Source organism: Pinus tabuliformis, chromosome X (genome assembly GCF_031772625.1).
Source record: "Pinus tabuliformis cultivar Carrire ecotype Pingquan chromosome X, CPIR1, whole genome shotgun sequence".
Classification (NCBI taxonomy): domain Eukaryota; kingdom Viridiplantae; phylum Streptophyta; class Pinopsida; order Pinales; family Pinaceae; genus Pinus; species Pinus tabuliformis.
In genome coordinates, this window is record NC_142308.1 from 251,670,585 (window position 1) to 251,686,942 (window position 16,358).

Consider the following 16,358-nt stretch of genomic DNA (forward strand, 5'->3'; position numbering starts at 1 on the left):
CCAAATTTCAAGTATAAGAGGACATACACATGAGAGAGCCAAAAGCCTTTTGTTGTGGCAGGGGGGAGACCTATAGCTTATAGCAAGTTCCAGATACATATTCAAAGCATAGTTAAGGACAAGAACACCTCTTCCCGGGAGATCTATAAACCAACCTTAGTGCTCGCTTCGCATACTCCACTCGCTCCCACCGCCCTTGATCCAACCACTGAGCGAGGTGAATCGTGAATTAGAGTTGTTAAAGAAGTGAAGTCGAGATGACAGATAAGAATGCAAAGCACAAAAGGAAGATGGCACCAGTTCGCACAGATTTATAAAATGGAATCCAACTTGTAGGGAGAGTGCAACTGCAACTTCAATAGAGGATCGGATAATCAAAGTAGTGTAATGATAAGACTGTAGTCCATCGTACAACAGTAACTAGTAACAGATTTTTACAAGCTTTTTTAACTAGTTTCAAAATTTAATGAAATTGTAATTCGTTACCTTTAACAGCAACGATTAACAGTTGCTCCCAATGTAATCTGCGAGCAATGCACAGGAACGAGCCGCTTCTTCTTCCTCCTTTTCCTCTTTATCGAAGGTTGAACGGCAAAAACGAACACTTGGGTTTCTTTCCACATGGCCTCCCATCATGGCTTGTGGCTATTCAGAAGACTTTTGGCAGGTGGAAAGAGATGTGGTATATATCTTTTGGCAGGTGGAAAGAGATGTGGTATATATAACGTTTCTTTACTGCACTGGAGGAGGCAGGTGGGCTCCTTATAAAAAGAAGCGCCTCTTCATCTCCATTGCCATAACCGACTTTGAAATCCTGAGGTTGCATGAGAATTTGTAAGTGGTTCTTAAAATTCCTGAGCAGGCAAACCGAAGTAATTAGTGCGGGCTCACAATCCATGGTTAGGTGTGGTTTTATGAGGTTTGTTAAGAAAAGTTATTTACATGGTTGGTAAGGATGTGGTATAGAGGTAGATTGTTGCAGTTTATTGTGGTTAGTCTACATTTAATTTTTTGCAAAACAAACTATGTTAAAAATATTGGTATGTTAAAAATATTGGTAAACATTCATTAGATATACATTTTAGTAAAAAAAAATTATAACAAATATATTAGTAAAGTTGCTTTGTTTTATTCAAAGGGAAAATCATCTCAATATATAAGTTATATTTAATAATTAAATTACAATTTATTATTGAATTGAGACTTTTGTGATCTATATCAAATTTTTGAAGAATTCTTTGGCGAAAATCACATGGAGAAATTTTTGTCGACACGTTTCGAACCAACCAGTGTGGTTCATCATCAAAACAAGTTGAATGAGTAGATCTGGCTATGCACTTTAAATAGATAGGGCAGAATATCCACTCGACAAAAATTTCTCCATATGATTTTCGCCGAAGAATTCTTCAAAAATATAATTTATTAATTAAAAACAATTTTATTTTATAAAGAAAATATCATTTTAACTATTAATTTTTATTTAATAATTTTTAAATAATTTTCATTATTTTATTAAAAGTATAATATTTATGTAGCTTTTGTACATAAATTGTATCTCCAAAGCTTTGGTATACTTTGTGTAAAGATTTGTGGATGGTATACTTTAAATGTTTTATATTGTTGTGGAGTTAGTAATTTTAGCGAGAGTTGGTATATGGTTTGATCATCTCTTTGGCTCATATACTTTAAATGTTTTATATTGGTGCAAAGACAATGATCTTAGAGAGGGTCGATATATGGTCTAATAATCTCTTAGGCTTGTATATGACATCAAGCCTTGTCTTTATGGGTCAATGGTGAACCCTATTTATGGTGTCGTGATATAAACTATGTGGCTTTGTGGTGTAGTGATATTATCATTGTGCCTCGTATATGGTATCAAGCCTTGTCTCTGCGACTCAGTGGTGAATACTCCTTAATGCTTTGTGGCTTCTCTATATCTCTGCGGCTTCTTGGAGAATTTAATATGTGGCTCCTCAGCTAATACTCAGGGCTAGGGTGAATTTTTTTCCACAAATATCCCAAGTGCATAATTTCTTTTTACCTATTCTTTCTTTTTCTACTAAGTTCTATTTGTTAAAATTATGAGTACTTCTTCCCATATTTCTAAGCCTCCATCTAGCAAAGGGAGGCTAAGCAAAATCACCCTAGAGAGTCTTTATGATCATATTGACTCTTTAGAAAAGCGAAGAGAAGAAAGAGAAAGGGAACATAAACTAGAATTATCTACAATGCTTATAGAGCATACATTCGAATTATCTACAAGGCTTATGGAACATAAGCTAGAAATATCCACAAGGCTTGACAATAGCTACAAATCATTAGAAAATAAAATGATAGCACTCGAGATTGAACTCCAAGGAATGAAAGATAGGATGCAAGAAATAGAACACAAAAAACAATCAATGGTTGAAGAAAATTGCACCTTGAGAGACGAGATTAAAGAATTAAAAGAAAAACTAAATAATAATTCGGCCCTAAGTAGCACAAAGAATAAACTAGATATCAAACCCATAAAAGAGGAAATGAATAAACTAATTGAATTAGATGATAAGCACCACAAAAGAGCCTTGAAGCTTATAATTGCTAGTATAAAAAAGCAAAACGACAAGGACACATTAGAAATAGTGAAAGAACAACTAAAAACTAAGTCACAAATTCAAACAACTTATCTAATAGAAGCGAAAAGGGTGGGAGAGATACTTGAGCATAAACATAAATTGATCCGCATTAAGGGAAGTTATAATGACCATAAATTGTATATACTTAATAAATCTCCAGGCCTAAAAAGGTCAGGAATCTTTATAAATGGGGATCTTATTCCAAAAGACCAAGCTGAACTAAGGAAAGATGTTTAAAACGTAAAGGAAGCAAGAAAAGAAAGCAAATGGGCAATCATTAGAAATAGGAAAATTATTATTGGAGATAGAGACCAAAATAAGAGTGGTAAATGGCAATTAGGAACACTCCATATCCTCTTTTGGAATTGTTGTGGTTTTCTATGGTGTAAAGTTCCTATGTTAAGTTGGATTCTGACCCTAAGCATCAGAATGAAGAAAAGGAGCATTTAGTTTCAACCTTTAAGAGTATAGGCTACAAAGAAAAAGAAATTAAAATAGCAATAGAGAAAGTTGAAAGAAGGGTGTTATCTCATGAACCTAAGGCTCTAGACCAACCTCAGTATGGTAGGGTATTTCTACCTTATATTCAAGGAGTAACTAATAAGATTGCTAAAATCCTAAGGAAGAAAAACATAATCACGCAATTCTCAGCACTTGGAACTATTAGGCAAGGTATGAGGTCTGTCAAAGATAATATTGATAGAAATCAACTTAAGGGAGTCTATAAAATAAATTGTTCTTGTGGGAAAAGTTATATTGGTGAAATAGGTCGCTCCTTGCAGACAAGACTCAAGGAACATGGCGCTAATATTAGGAATGAAAGGTCTCGTACTTCGGCCTTGGTAGAACATTCCTCAAAAACTAAGCACCATGTCTGCTTGGAAAACGCCTCAATTGTCGCAAGGGAAGAACAACATCATAGGCGAAAGATTAGAGAAGCTCTTGAAATTATCAAACATCCACATAATCTCAACAGAGACAATGGTATTGAGATTAGTGGAAGCTGGCTTCCCTTAATCAGAGAAATTAAGATCACCAATACATCTCAGGTATAGCAATCTAGGGGTAGATATCCCTCTCCTAATCTAAAATTGTTAGGAGTTAGTAGCATTACTATAATAATTTAAGTATGATAATAATAATAATTATTAGGTATTTAATTACAACATTTACAATAATGATTATAATATTAATTATTTGTTCTTGATATTAATTATCAATTATCAATATTAATTATTAATTATTAATTATCAATTATTAATTATCAATTATTAATTAATAATTAATCATTTATATTAATAATTAATTAATTAATATTGATTAATATTAATAATTAATTAATTAATATTGATTAATATTAATAATTAATTAATTAATATGGATTAATATTAATAATTAATTAATTAATATTGATTAATATTAATAATTGATCAATATTCATAATCAATATTACTAATTAGAAATTAATATTAATATTAATTAATTAATATTAATAATTAATCAATATTACTAATTATTATGATTACCATTTTAATTATTAATATCGATTATTATGTTTTGATTTTAATTATCAATATTAATTATTAATTATTAATTAATTAATTATAATATTGATTTTTTATTAATTAATTCTAATATATTAATTATTAATCTATACTAATATAATTTAAAATTTAATATTAAATATTGTATTCATTAAATACTAATATATATTAAAAATATATAATAAATATTTCACACCCTAATTTATAATTAATAATATTATTACTATTGCATTAATATTAATCAAAATTAATATTATTTGAAAAGGCCGACATTCATCTCATCCTTCTCTCCTCATAACTATTTAAATACCTTATTTAAGCTCTTCTACTATCAACATTCAAAAGGAACTGATGATGGATCCCGGTTGGGATTTGAAATGTTGACGAAAAATGGTTTTTACTATGGATTCTCCGGTAACTAAATCTAAAGATATTGATATTATTTTGTTAGTTGAAACTTGGGAGCATAATGAATCTAGGTTCCCCCACATAGATGGACTCATTCTATGGTTAGCTTGGAACAAGAAATCCTCCCGTAAAGGTTTTGGTGGAATAGCTTGTTATATAAAAAATAATATTTCTTCTCACATTCAGCTCCATAAGATTGACCCCCTAAATCGGTACATTTGGATCGAATTTTTTCACTCTTAACACCAATAGAATTTACCTCGCAATTTGTTATTTTACTCTTATGAACTCTACCTCCTATAAGAAAATAACCTCGATAAGAACTGCCCCTTCAATACCTTAGAATATGATATTCATAGTCCAAGGAATGAAGGTAATATCCTTTTGTTAAGGGACTTCAATGCTAGAACTATTACCAACCAAGATACTCTTCTAAGTAATAACTCTCACCTTAATCCCCTCTGGTTAGATGAGGAATTTAACCTAGCTAGTAGATTCGAAAGAAATTCTAAAGACATAATCGAGAACTTATGTGGTACCGAGCTAATCAAGCTTTGTAGTTCCCAAGACATGATAATTTGTAATGGAATTAATAAGTGGCCAACATCTAGCCAGATGACTTGTATTCATGGGCTTGGCAAAAGTGTTGTGGATTATGTGATATTTGATACCCATGTTCTCAACCGTATTATAAATTTTGACCTCCTAAATATCCACGAGTCAGATTCTTACCACAAACCTCTAACCTTAACTCTAAACCTTGACATGCACACCAACTACATGCAAAATAATTGTGAGAGTGAAAGGCACGTTCGTTTTGACATAAGTGAAATGGATCTATTCTTAAAGGATTTAATTTTATTGACGTATAATGATAACATTGATCACATCTACCACAATTTTACTACAACCCTTTCCACTAACAAGTTCTTAACTGGGGCATCTTATAAAAAGAAAATATAACTTCTAACCCTTGGTATGATAATGAGTGTAAAATTGCTAGGAAAGTGATTAGAGATGCTCCTAACGAAACCATTAAAGCCTGAAAAAATAATTATGTACAAAGCTCTTATCAAAAGGAAGAAAAGGTCCTATATAAAGAGGAGGCAAGAGCATCTTCTTCGTATTTATAAAGTTGAGCATGGAAAGTTTTAGAGGAAAATTCTTTTTTGTGAAACGAAAGAAAATAATTTGATCCCCTTAAAGAATTGGGATATCTATCTTAAGGATCTTATGATTCCCTAGACACCACTAGAAACATCTTAAACACTCTTGTACAAAAGGATATCTTTTCTTTGGAAGACGTGGAGTTCGGGATTAAGCAACACGCTAATGGAAAAGCTAAGATATTGTAGGCTACCAAGCTAAAATTTTTAAAATGGAATGGTTTATCCTCATCCCTCATATACACAAACTCCTCAATTTGGTAGTGAAATATGACTTCCCTAAGCCTCGGATGCAAAGCCTTATTGTGCCTATCTTTAAAAGTGGGGATAAGTGTTGATTTTAGTCTAGCATTGGGAGGTATTCCCACATGCCAAGAGGTCACCCGAGTTGACCTAGAAGAATTGTGAAAATTAGAATAAAATTTTTATATTACTTGGGTATCATGTAGGCTCAAAAAGGACAAGTTGGCCCCACCATGAAAGGGTGTGTCCTTTGGTCAAAAATCAACCCATTCAACTTGTATATATACATAATGTGACTCTTCATTTTGATCATTCATCATCACATTGTCTCTATTCTAGAGCAGTAGCATGTGTGACAAAAGGAGGACAAATTGACTTGACTTTGACCGAGTTGAAGGAGGGAAGGTTGACCACAATTGACTGAACTACAATAGTCGAGTTTGACTGTAGTTGACCAAACTGTAGAAGTTGAGTTTGATCGTAGTTGACCAAGCTGCAAGAATTGAAGTTAACCGCAAGAGTTGCAGGGTCGAATTTGATCACAAAGCTGACTGCAAGTCCAAGTTTGACCACACTTATTTGACTACAGATTTTGGGTAGTTTGACTAGTGTTGACTTCTGATTATTTTAGGCAGTTTGACCAACCTTGACTTGCTAAAGTTTGACCAGATTTGTCTAGTATTTTTACTTGGGTATTTGCATAAATTTCCAAACAAATTATTGATTTGTAAACCTTTTTGAAGAATAATTTGTGCTAGAAGAAAAGTTGTTGGGTTTTCTCCAAGGTAGGGTTTCTTAGGGTAAATTTGTTGCCTCTATTGTGGATGGTTATCTCTTTATGATGTTTATCGTTTCCATTGCATTTACTATTGAGGTTTTTCTGTGTATAATTGCTCAATGATATGAGTGACATGAGATAAATTGGTTGAAGATCGTTAGATAGTAATTATCATTTTAGAAGATTAGTTTTTACTATGCATATTATAGAAAATTCAACATGGTTTCAAAGCCTTATTGAAAGAGAAGCCATTGAATTCAACCCAGGAGACATGTGTTCAATAGCTTGAATGGGTTGTTAGATCTCTTACCAATTGGTGCCAAGTATCGGAATGGAAGAGAATGTTACAAATATTTAGAAGGGAGCTATTATACAACCATAGGGAGTTGAGGAAAAGTTTTTTTTTCCACTATTTCAAACACTATTACCAACATAAATAATGTCTAGTTGGTAGACAATTGTGCTTCTAGGCACATGATTGGTTTTCAAAATTCTCTCTTAGATTTGACAGAGATGGATTCAGCGTGGGAAGTGGAACTAGGAGACAATGTCAAGTATGTTGCGAAAGGAGTTGGGACAGCCCCACTTTAGTTGGAGTTCGGAGATTTTATACATATGAGTGATGTATTGTTTGTACCAGGTTTGAAGAAGAATCTAATCTCTAATTCAAAGCTAGAGAATAAAGGCTATAGATTTGCATTTGTAGATGGGTAGGTTCTTGTATGGCCTAAAGGCTCGGGCATAGACTCAGTAGGAGCGATTGGTGTTCGAGAGGGAGGACTAAACAAAGTATTAGGACAACCAACCTAACCATTGGTTCCCAAGGAGGAGAAGAAGAAGGATATGACAAAGTTCAAGTGCTTCATTTGTCATGATTTTGGACACTATGCCTCCTAGTGTGCCGAGAAGAAAAGGGAGAGAAAGCATCATGCACAAATGGTCAATGTTGATGATGATAACAATGAGTATCCACCGCGGAAGGAGACAAAGGAATCCAAGCTTGATGAGATTGAAGATGGACTTCATTGATTTCTGCTAGGATCAAGAGAGAATTGACAATTCCCTACAATCCTCAACAAATTCTCCCTTAATCAAGACATAAGTACTTCATATTTTTTCCTTGATTATTACTATTGTGTTTTTTTTAGTTTAGCCTCTTTTCTTTGTATTTTTTGCTTGGTTATATTTTTTTTCTTCTATGGCCTCCTGAGTGGAGTTTTTTGTAGAAAGGGAGAATTTTAGGGACTGCCAATGTAATGATTCATGTAGTACATGGCAACATCGAGAATTACCAAGCAAGGTTTGTGACAAGAGGGTTCTCCCAGAAAGAGGGAGGGGACTATAAGAATATTTTTGCTCCAGTTGGTAGATGGTCAGTTTCTTGGGATTGAACAAATTGTAAGGACATCTAGGACCGCACCAAATGATCGAAGAGTTTCCAGCAGATAGTCAAGAAAAGCGGAAGGGGCATCCTTCCAAGAAGATGTCATGAATTGAGATTGTTAGACTAGAGACTTAAAGACAGGAGGTCTCTAGGAGAAGTATGGCTTTTATGAAGGGACCATGTTAGACAACGAAGTATGCTTCTATGACGGAGGAAGCAACAATGATAGAAGGACTTGCCTATGTGATGGAGGAAGTAGCAGTGGTAAAAGGACTTGCTTACAAGACAAAGGGAGTAGCAATGGCAAGAGGATTTGCTTCTGTGATAGAGGTATAAGGCCATATTACCATAGGAAGACCAAATTCAATGTCACAGAGAGTTGGCCTCAGAGTTTGAGATGAAGGATATTGGCCTGATGTACTATTTTTCTTAGGATTGGAGGTGTGGCAAAGACCTTATGAGATCTTCCATGAACAAGGGAAGTATATTGTTCAGGTTAGATTTGAAATGATGGACTGCAAGTCCATGACTACACCTATGAAGACCAATCTAAAGAAGTTGAGTGATTATGCTTTAGATTCATATTAGGTGTATCCCATAATGTACAGGTCATTGATCATATCCTTGATGTACTTGGTTAACACTAGGTCGAATATTTTCTTTGCAGTGAACACCCTGAGTGAGTATATGGTCGAGTCAACGCAAATACATTGGGTTGCAGCAAAGCATGTGTTGAGGTACCTATGTGGTACAATTGGATATGGTTTGAGATATGTCTTAGGTGGTGAGGTGAGGTTGCAGGGATATATGAATTCAGTGGGTAAAGAGTGCAAAGGACAAAAAGAGCACCTTGGGGTGTTGCTTCAGCTTGGGATCAACTATGATTTCCTAATTTAGAAAGAAGCAAACTTTTGTCGCACTCAATACAACAGATGCAAGGTATATCACAACTAGCATTGCAAGTCAGGAAGTAGTGTGGCTTAAAAAGCTACTTGCAAGGCTAATTGATCAAGAGCTTGATCGACCTTGATAATTTGTGATAATTAAAGTTATGGCAAGATTTCTAAGAATCCATTTTTTCATGACAGGTTGAAGCATATTAATATCAAATATCACTTGATCTAAGACATGGCATAGAGAGGAGTAGTGGAGCTCTAGTTCATATCCATAGATGAGTGACTTACGGGCATTTTCACAAAGCCTTTGTCTAAAGTGAAATTTGTATACTTAAGAGACAAGCTTGGCGTAATGTAGAATGTCTCCCTCATTGAGAGGAAGTGTTGATGTCTTTGCAAGATCGGGCATACCATCTCCTAAGATGCTAAAATGACTTGACTAGGTCATGCTAATTTGATTAGAGGAGATGGATACATTCACTTGAGAAGCCAGAAGGACTTGGTTGGATCATGTTGATTTGACCAAAGGTGAATAACCCAGGGAAATAGTAGATTGGACAAATCTTCTCCTAAAAATCCAAAAGGATTTGGCTCTGCCATGTTGATTTGACCAGAGGAGATGGATGAAATTCACTTGAAAAGCCATAAAGGACCTTGGTCGGGCCATTTGGCCAGGGGTGAATGATCCAAGGGTAGATCTTCTCTTAAGAAGCCAGGACTTGGTTGGGTCATGATGATTTAACCAAAGGAGATAGATGATCTTCTCTTGGGAAGTCATAAGGACCTAGTTGGGTCATGTTGATTTGACCAGAGGAGATAAATGAAATTCACTTGAGAAGCTAGAAGGACTCGGTTGGGCCATGCTAATTTTCCCAAGGGTGAATGGCCCATGATACTTACATTTCTTACTCTAGGATGGAGTTATCTATAGACATGCATCAACATAACAAGCTCATAAACTTTTCTTATGAAGGAGAAATTTAAACTAGGTGGAAATCTGTTGCAGCTAAGGAGAATACCTCCTTCGCTAAGAAGGAGTGTTGATTTTTGTGTAGGATCGGTTCTGCATGCCAGGAGGTCACCTAAGTCAGCCTAGAATAATTGTGAAAATTAAAATAAACTGATTTTTTTTTGGCATCATGTAGGCTTGAAAAGGACAAGTCAGGCCCACTATGAAAGGGTGTGTCCCTTGGTCAAAACTCAACTCGTTCGACATGTATATATACAAGATGTGACACTTCATTTTGATCATTCATCATCACATCGTCTCTATTATAGAGTAGCAACATGTGTGACAAAAGGACACCAAATTGAATTAACTTTAACCAAGTTGAAGGAGGGAAGGTTGACCACATTTGACCAAACTACAGGAGTCGAATTTGATCGCAGTTGACTGACCTGCAAGAGTCGCAGTTGATTGCAGTTGATCGTAGGAGCTGCAGAGCCGAATTTGACTACATAGTTGACTGCGGGTCCGAGTTTGACCAAGTTGGTTTAACCACAACTTTTGGGTTGTTTGACCAACGTCAATTTTTTATTATTTTGGGCAGTTTGACCAGCCTTGACTTGTTGGAGTTTGACTAGATATTTTGGTATTTTAACTTGGGTATTGGCATAGAGTTCTAGACAAAATATTGATTTGTAAACCTTGTTGAAGAATAAATATTTATAGAATAAAGGTCGTTGGGTTTTCTTCCAAGGTTGGGTTTCTGAGGGTAAATTTTTTGTCTCTATTGTGCATGGTTGTCTCTTTATGATCTTTATTTATTTTTTTGCATTTACTTTTGAGATTTTTGTGTATAATTGCTCAATGATATTAGCAACGTGAGATGAATTGGTTGAAGATCATTAGGTAGTAATTATCAGATCATAAGATTGGTTTCTACTATGCAACTTGTAGAAAAATCAACAATAAAAGCATCCCCTCTAACTACAAGACCATTATGATTAGCCACATTTTAGCCAAAATTGTTTGGGCTCATTTTGGAAAAGAAGATTAGCCTTTGGCTTGAAAGCCATGGTAAAAGAACTAAAAGGAAAATTGGTTTTAGAAGACATCACTTAACTATAGTTCATCTTGTTACTTCTAATATCATTGCAAAGGAATGTCACAAACATTAAAATTGATCCCTTCTTTTGTTTTGTTGACTTTAGAAAAGCTTTTGGCACAGTTCCTTGGTATAAGTTATGGCAGAGACTTGAAGAGATAATGGCTCCTCTCAAGTTGAGCATTGTTGTGACTAGGCTATACAAGAATGTTATTTCCAAGTTTAGGACCATTGAGGATTGGTCTAAAGAAATTAAATGCAATATCAAATTTAAGCAAGGGTGTCCCCTATCTCCTACCATTTTTGGCATGTACATTGATAAGCTAAAAGAGTGTTTGAAAGTTGTAGGATGCGATGGCCCCAAGTTCACTGGTATTGCCACTAATCTTCTCCTTTATGCTGACAACATCTTTCTTCTAGCCAAAAGCCATGATGATCTCAACAAGCAGCTTAGAATCTTCCATGCTCGCTGCTTCAAAATGGGTATGATTTTTAATATCGACAAGACTAAAGTCATGATAATTAAATCCAAAAAGATCAACTATGATAATTTCATTTACGATAACCACTGCTTGTCAAAAGTACCTTCATACAAATATTTGGGTATTGATATTCATCATCAGCTCAACTAGAATTATAGCATTGAGAAAAGGATAATATGAGGTTGAAAAGATTATTATGGCCTTGAAAACAATTCTAAGTTGACAGATCTTTGGGTATGGAGTAAAAAAAAAGTTTCTCTTTGAGATTATCGTCACCCCTGTTATTTTTATATGGATGTGAGGTTTGGAGTTGCAGTATATCTAGATAATCATAGAGGAAGATTGAGCTTATGCAAAAACAATTTATAACCTACAACCCCATGATTAAAGGAGATACTCCTTACCCTATCGTCTTGATTGAAGCTAGCATTTCCCCCCATTGAAATCATGGTTATGATTAGGTGTCTCATGTAAAGAAAAAACTTGACAACATGGAAGGCAGGAGGTTCCCCAAAATTGCTTCTAACTCTAGTTGAAACCCCCACCTTTGTCTCAAGTGAGGGCAACATAAGGATGCCCAGTCTTGGCTAGACCATTGGGGGGAAAAGGAGGAGATGATCTTGGAGAATAAGGATAATATTAAAAATATTATTACTTCCAAATTTAAGATAAGTTGTGGGATGATGAGGTGTTAGAAAGAAAAAGGAAACTAAGGTATTTTAAGGAGGAGATCAACCCCAATCTTGCTAACCATAATTATCTTTTTGCCTTGACTAGTGCTAAGAAGAAAATTAGCATTCCTAAGATAATAACTAATTCTCATGAGCTTCAAAGTGAAATTGGGCATTGGTCAATTCCCAAAACACCTTGGGACGAAATAGTCTGTCACCTTTGTGATACTAAGAGGGTTGAATATGAAAAACACTCTCTGGGATTATTGAGCTATTACTCACATCTGTTCTCATTTCCAAAATATTTACCACACTACCAACCTTCTTGACTTGTTAATGTAGGTTTTAACCCCGTACAGAAATTACCTGCATACGAATTCTAAATCACAGAAAAATAAACAATGCGAGAGCATAACACATAAAACACATATACACAGAGATTTTCTCCTGGATCCCAAAACCGGGACTACCAGCTTGATTTTTCATTATTTTCCTTTCAATGTTACAATACATATTTATACATGCCGAAGCATCCAATACCATGGACCGAAAACCATTGCATCCAAAACCATGGACCGAAAAACCATAGGTAGGTTCGCCCAACCTAATATAGGGTCCAAAAAAAAAATTCCCGGGGCGCTGCCTCGGACCCCGTAGAGGGGGGCTACCCGCCCCGCTCAAACCCCCCGGACAGGGGCCCGCTGCGCAATCGGCGCAACGAAGGGGGGGCTCCGCCCCCCCTCTAACCCCCCGATTCACTACGTGGGTTAGTCGTGGAAAGAACATAACACAACCCAACAATCCCCCACTTGTTGTTTTCTTTCCACAGGAGAGCTTAGTCATTTTTCCAGCCCTGAAAATGCCCATTGTTTCTCTACACCAAGAGAACTTCTCAGAGCTCACAGATTTTGTCAATGCATCTGCAGTATTCTTCAAAGTGTCCACCTTTACCAACAACACCTTTTTGTCTTCTATCATATCCCTCACAAAGTGATACTGAACATCAATGTGCTTTGTCTTTGAATGATAAGCAGGGTTCTTTGCCAAGAAAATTGCACTTTGGCTGTCACAGTCTATTCTTATAGCTCCCTGTACTAACCCCATACTTGAACACAATCTTTGCAACAAAATTGCTTCCTTGCTTGCATGAGTGGCTGCCATGTATTCTGCCTCTGTAGTTGATAGTGCCACTACGGATTGTTTCTTAATCATCCAACTGACTGCACCTCCAAATAGGTTAAACACATACCCACTTGTAGATCTTCTTTGATCCAGATCTCCAGCCCAGTCTGCATCAACAAAGCCACGAATATCCACACTCTGTCCAATCTTGGTCTTCCTTGGTAGCACAAACCATAATCACTAGTGCCACGCAAATACCTGAAAACCCTCTTCACTGCTGTCCAGTGCTCCTTCCCTGGTTTTGACATAAACCTGCTCAATACTTCCACTGCATGTGCAATGTCTAGTCTAGTACAGACCATTGCATACATCAGGCTACTGACTGCACTCGCATATGGAACACGGGACATGTCCTCTTCCTCTTCTTGTGTCTTGGGACACTGTTCAGCAGATAACCTCACACCTACAGGAATAGGAACCTTCACCGGTTTACTATCCTGCATATTAAACCTCTGCAGTATTGTCTCGACATACTTCCTCTAGTTTAACCAAAGCTTCCTCTTTGCCCAATCTCTTTTAATTTCCATGCCCAAATATAGTTTGCAGCACCAAGATCTTTCATGTCGAATTTGGAGGACAATTGGGTCTTCAAATCCTGGATAATTTCTTTGTCATTTCCAACCAACAACATATCATCCACATACAAGACGAGATAAATAACATGGTCACCAATCAATTTAAAATACACACAGTGATCTGCTTTGCTTCTGGTGAAGCCAAGTCCCCGTATAAATGTATCAAATTTCTGATACCACATCCTTGGTGACTGTTTTAACCCATACAGAGACTTCTTTAACTTGCATACCAGTTATTTCTTACTCTTCACCGCAAAGCCTTCAGGTTGCTTCATGTAGATTTCCTCTTCCAAATCCCCGTGAAGAAATTTTGTCTTCACATCCATTTGTTCTACCTCAAAATCAAAAGCAGCAGCAACATATAAAAGTAATCTAATAGAAGTTACCTTGGCAATAGGAGAAAAAATATCACCAAAATCAATTCCCGGCACTTGGGAATATCCTTTTGCTACCAACCGAGCTTTGTATTTCTCCACCTTCCCTTCTGCATTTGTCTTCTTTTTGAACACCCATTTGCTGCCAATGGGTTTCCTTCCAGTCGGAAACTCCACTAGATCCCAAGCCTCATTTTTGTGCAAAGATGCCATTTCATCAACCATGGCCTCTTTCCAGAGTTTTCCATCCTCTGAATCTACTGCTTCCTTCACAGTTCTGGGATCATCATCAGTAATAGACAAAGCAAAATTTGAACAGAAAGCAGAAGGACTATACCTTTCTGGTTGCCTTCTTTCTCGAACTGATCTTCTCACAGCCAGAGTTTGTGGCTCTTCATCTTTTGATTCCTCCTCTGCTGCAGAGTCTGATTCTTCCTCATTTAGCTCAAACTCTATCTTCTCATGTTCCTTTGGTTGGACTTCATGTTTAATAACATCTTTCACCTCTCTGAACACCACATCTCGACTGTACACAACCTTCCTTGTTATTGGGTTCCAAAGCTTATAACCCTTTAAACCATCCTTATACCCAATAAAGATGCACTTTTCAGATTTACTATCCAACTTGGTTTGTTTCTCCTTTGGAACATGTACATATGCATCACATCCAAATACCCTCAGATGTGAAAGAGAGGGTTTCTTACCAGTCCATACTTCTTGTGGAGTCTTATCCTCCAACGCTGATGAAGGTGACCTGTTGACCAAGTAACATGCAGTATCCACCGCCTCTGCTCAGAATTCCTGTCCTAACCCAGCACAACTGAGCATCCTTCTTGCCCTTTCCATCAACGTCTTGTTCATTCTTTCTGCGACTCCATTTTGCTGAGGTGTATATGGAGTAGTCTTCTGCCGTGCTATACCACACTTCTTACAGAATTCTTCAAATTCCTTGCTGCAAAACTCTCCACCATTATCTGTCCTCAGCACCTTTATCTTCTTCTCTGTCTGATTTTCCACCAGAGCCTTAAATTCTTTAAACCTATCAAAGACTTCAGATTTCTTCTTAAGGAAATATATCCATGTATTCCTTGAGAAGTCATATATAAATGATACGTAGTACACAGACTTACCCAGTGATGGAACTCTCACAGGTCCAAACACATCAATGTGCACAAGCTCTAATATCTGTTTCGCCCTCTTAGCACCAGAGGGGAAACTCACCCGATTCTGCTTCCCATATACACAATTTCACAGAAATCAAAATCTAGAGAGCTATTACTCATACCTTCTACCATACCTTTACCATGAAGTATTCGAAGGCCCTTCTCTCCAATATGTCCAAGCCTTTGATGCCATAGCATGGTCTTCTCTCCAGAGACCACTAGATTTTCAGCTCCACTTTCAAGAACCACAGAACTGTTGCACCCATCAACAACAGTGCTACCTTGCAGCTTGTACAGAGTTCCAGTCCGAACTCCTCGCATCAATACCAGTGCTCCACGAACCATCTTGCAGGTATCCTTCTCGAACACTGTTTTTACACCTGCATCATCCAACTTGCTTACAGAAATCGAATTTCTAGCCAATGCAGGAATATGCAGAACACCCGGAAGTGTTCTAACCCTTCCACCTTGCAACTTCAACTTTAATTTTCCGCGACCAATGATTCTAGCCTTCCTATCATCTCCTAAGAAGACATCACCACCACCGTATTTCTCATACTCGCAGAACCACTCTCTATGGGGAGTGAAGTGAAAGGATGCACCTGAGTCAATCAACCATGCCTCATGATCTACCTGTGTACTTGAAGAAGCCAAGTACACATCCCCACCTTCATTTGAGGTGGTTTTCGCCTCTGCAGAAGGAGCATCATCAGATCCCTTTCCTTTATCAGGAGCTTTAGATTTACAGTCCCTTTTGAAGTGCCCTTCCTTTCCGCATTTCCAGCACACCACCTTTACAGGTTTTCCTGGAGATTTAGATCTC

The 16,358-nt window shown here is 36.6% G+C and overlaps 1 protein-coding gene across 7 annotated transcripts in view; it reads right to left on the reverse strand.

Moving 5' to 3' along the window:
• Positions 1 to 850, reverse strand: part of LOC149139322 (WPP domain-interacting tail-anchored protein 2-like) — a 62,717-nt gene extending 61,867 nt beyond the window's left edge. For 2 of the 7 annotated variants that reach the window (XM_089449203.1, XM_089449200.1), the window contains exon 1: positions 487 to 843. The gene's annotated coding sequence lies outside the window, so the exon portion shown is untranslated. Of the gene's footprint in view, positions 1 to 155; positions 209 to 486 lie in introns of all 7 variants that reach the window. The other 5 variants (XM_089449199.1, XM_089449197.1, XM_089449201.1 and 2 more) reach the window with 4 other exon arrangements.
• Between the last annotated feature and the right edge of the window lie 15,508 nt (positions 851 to 16,358).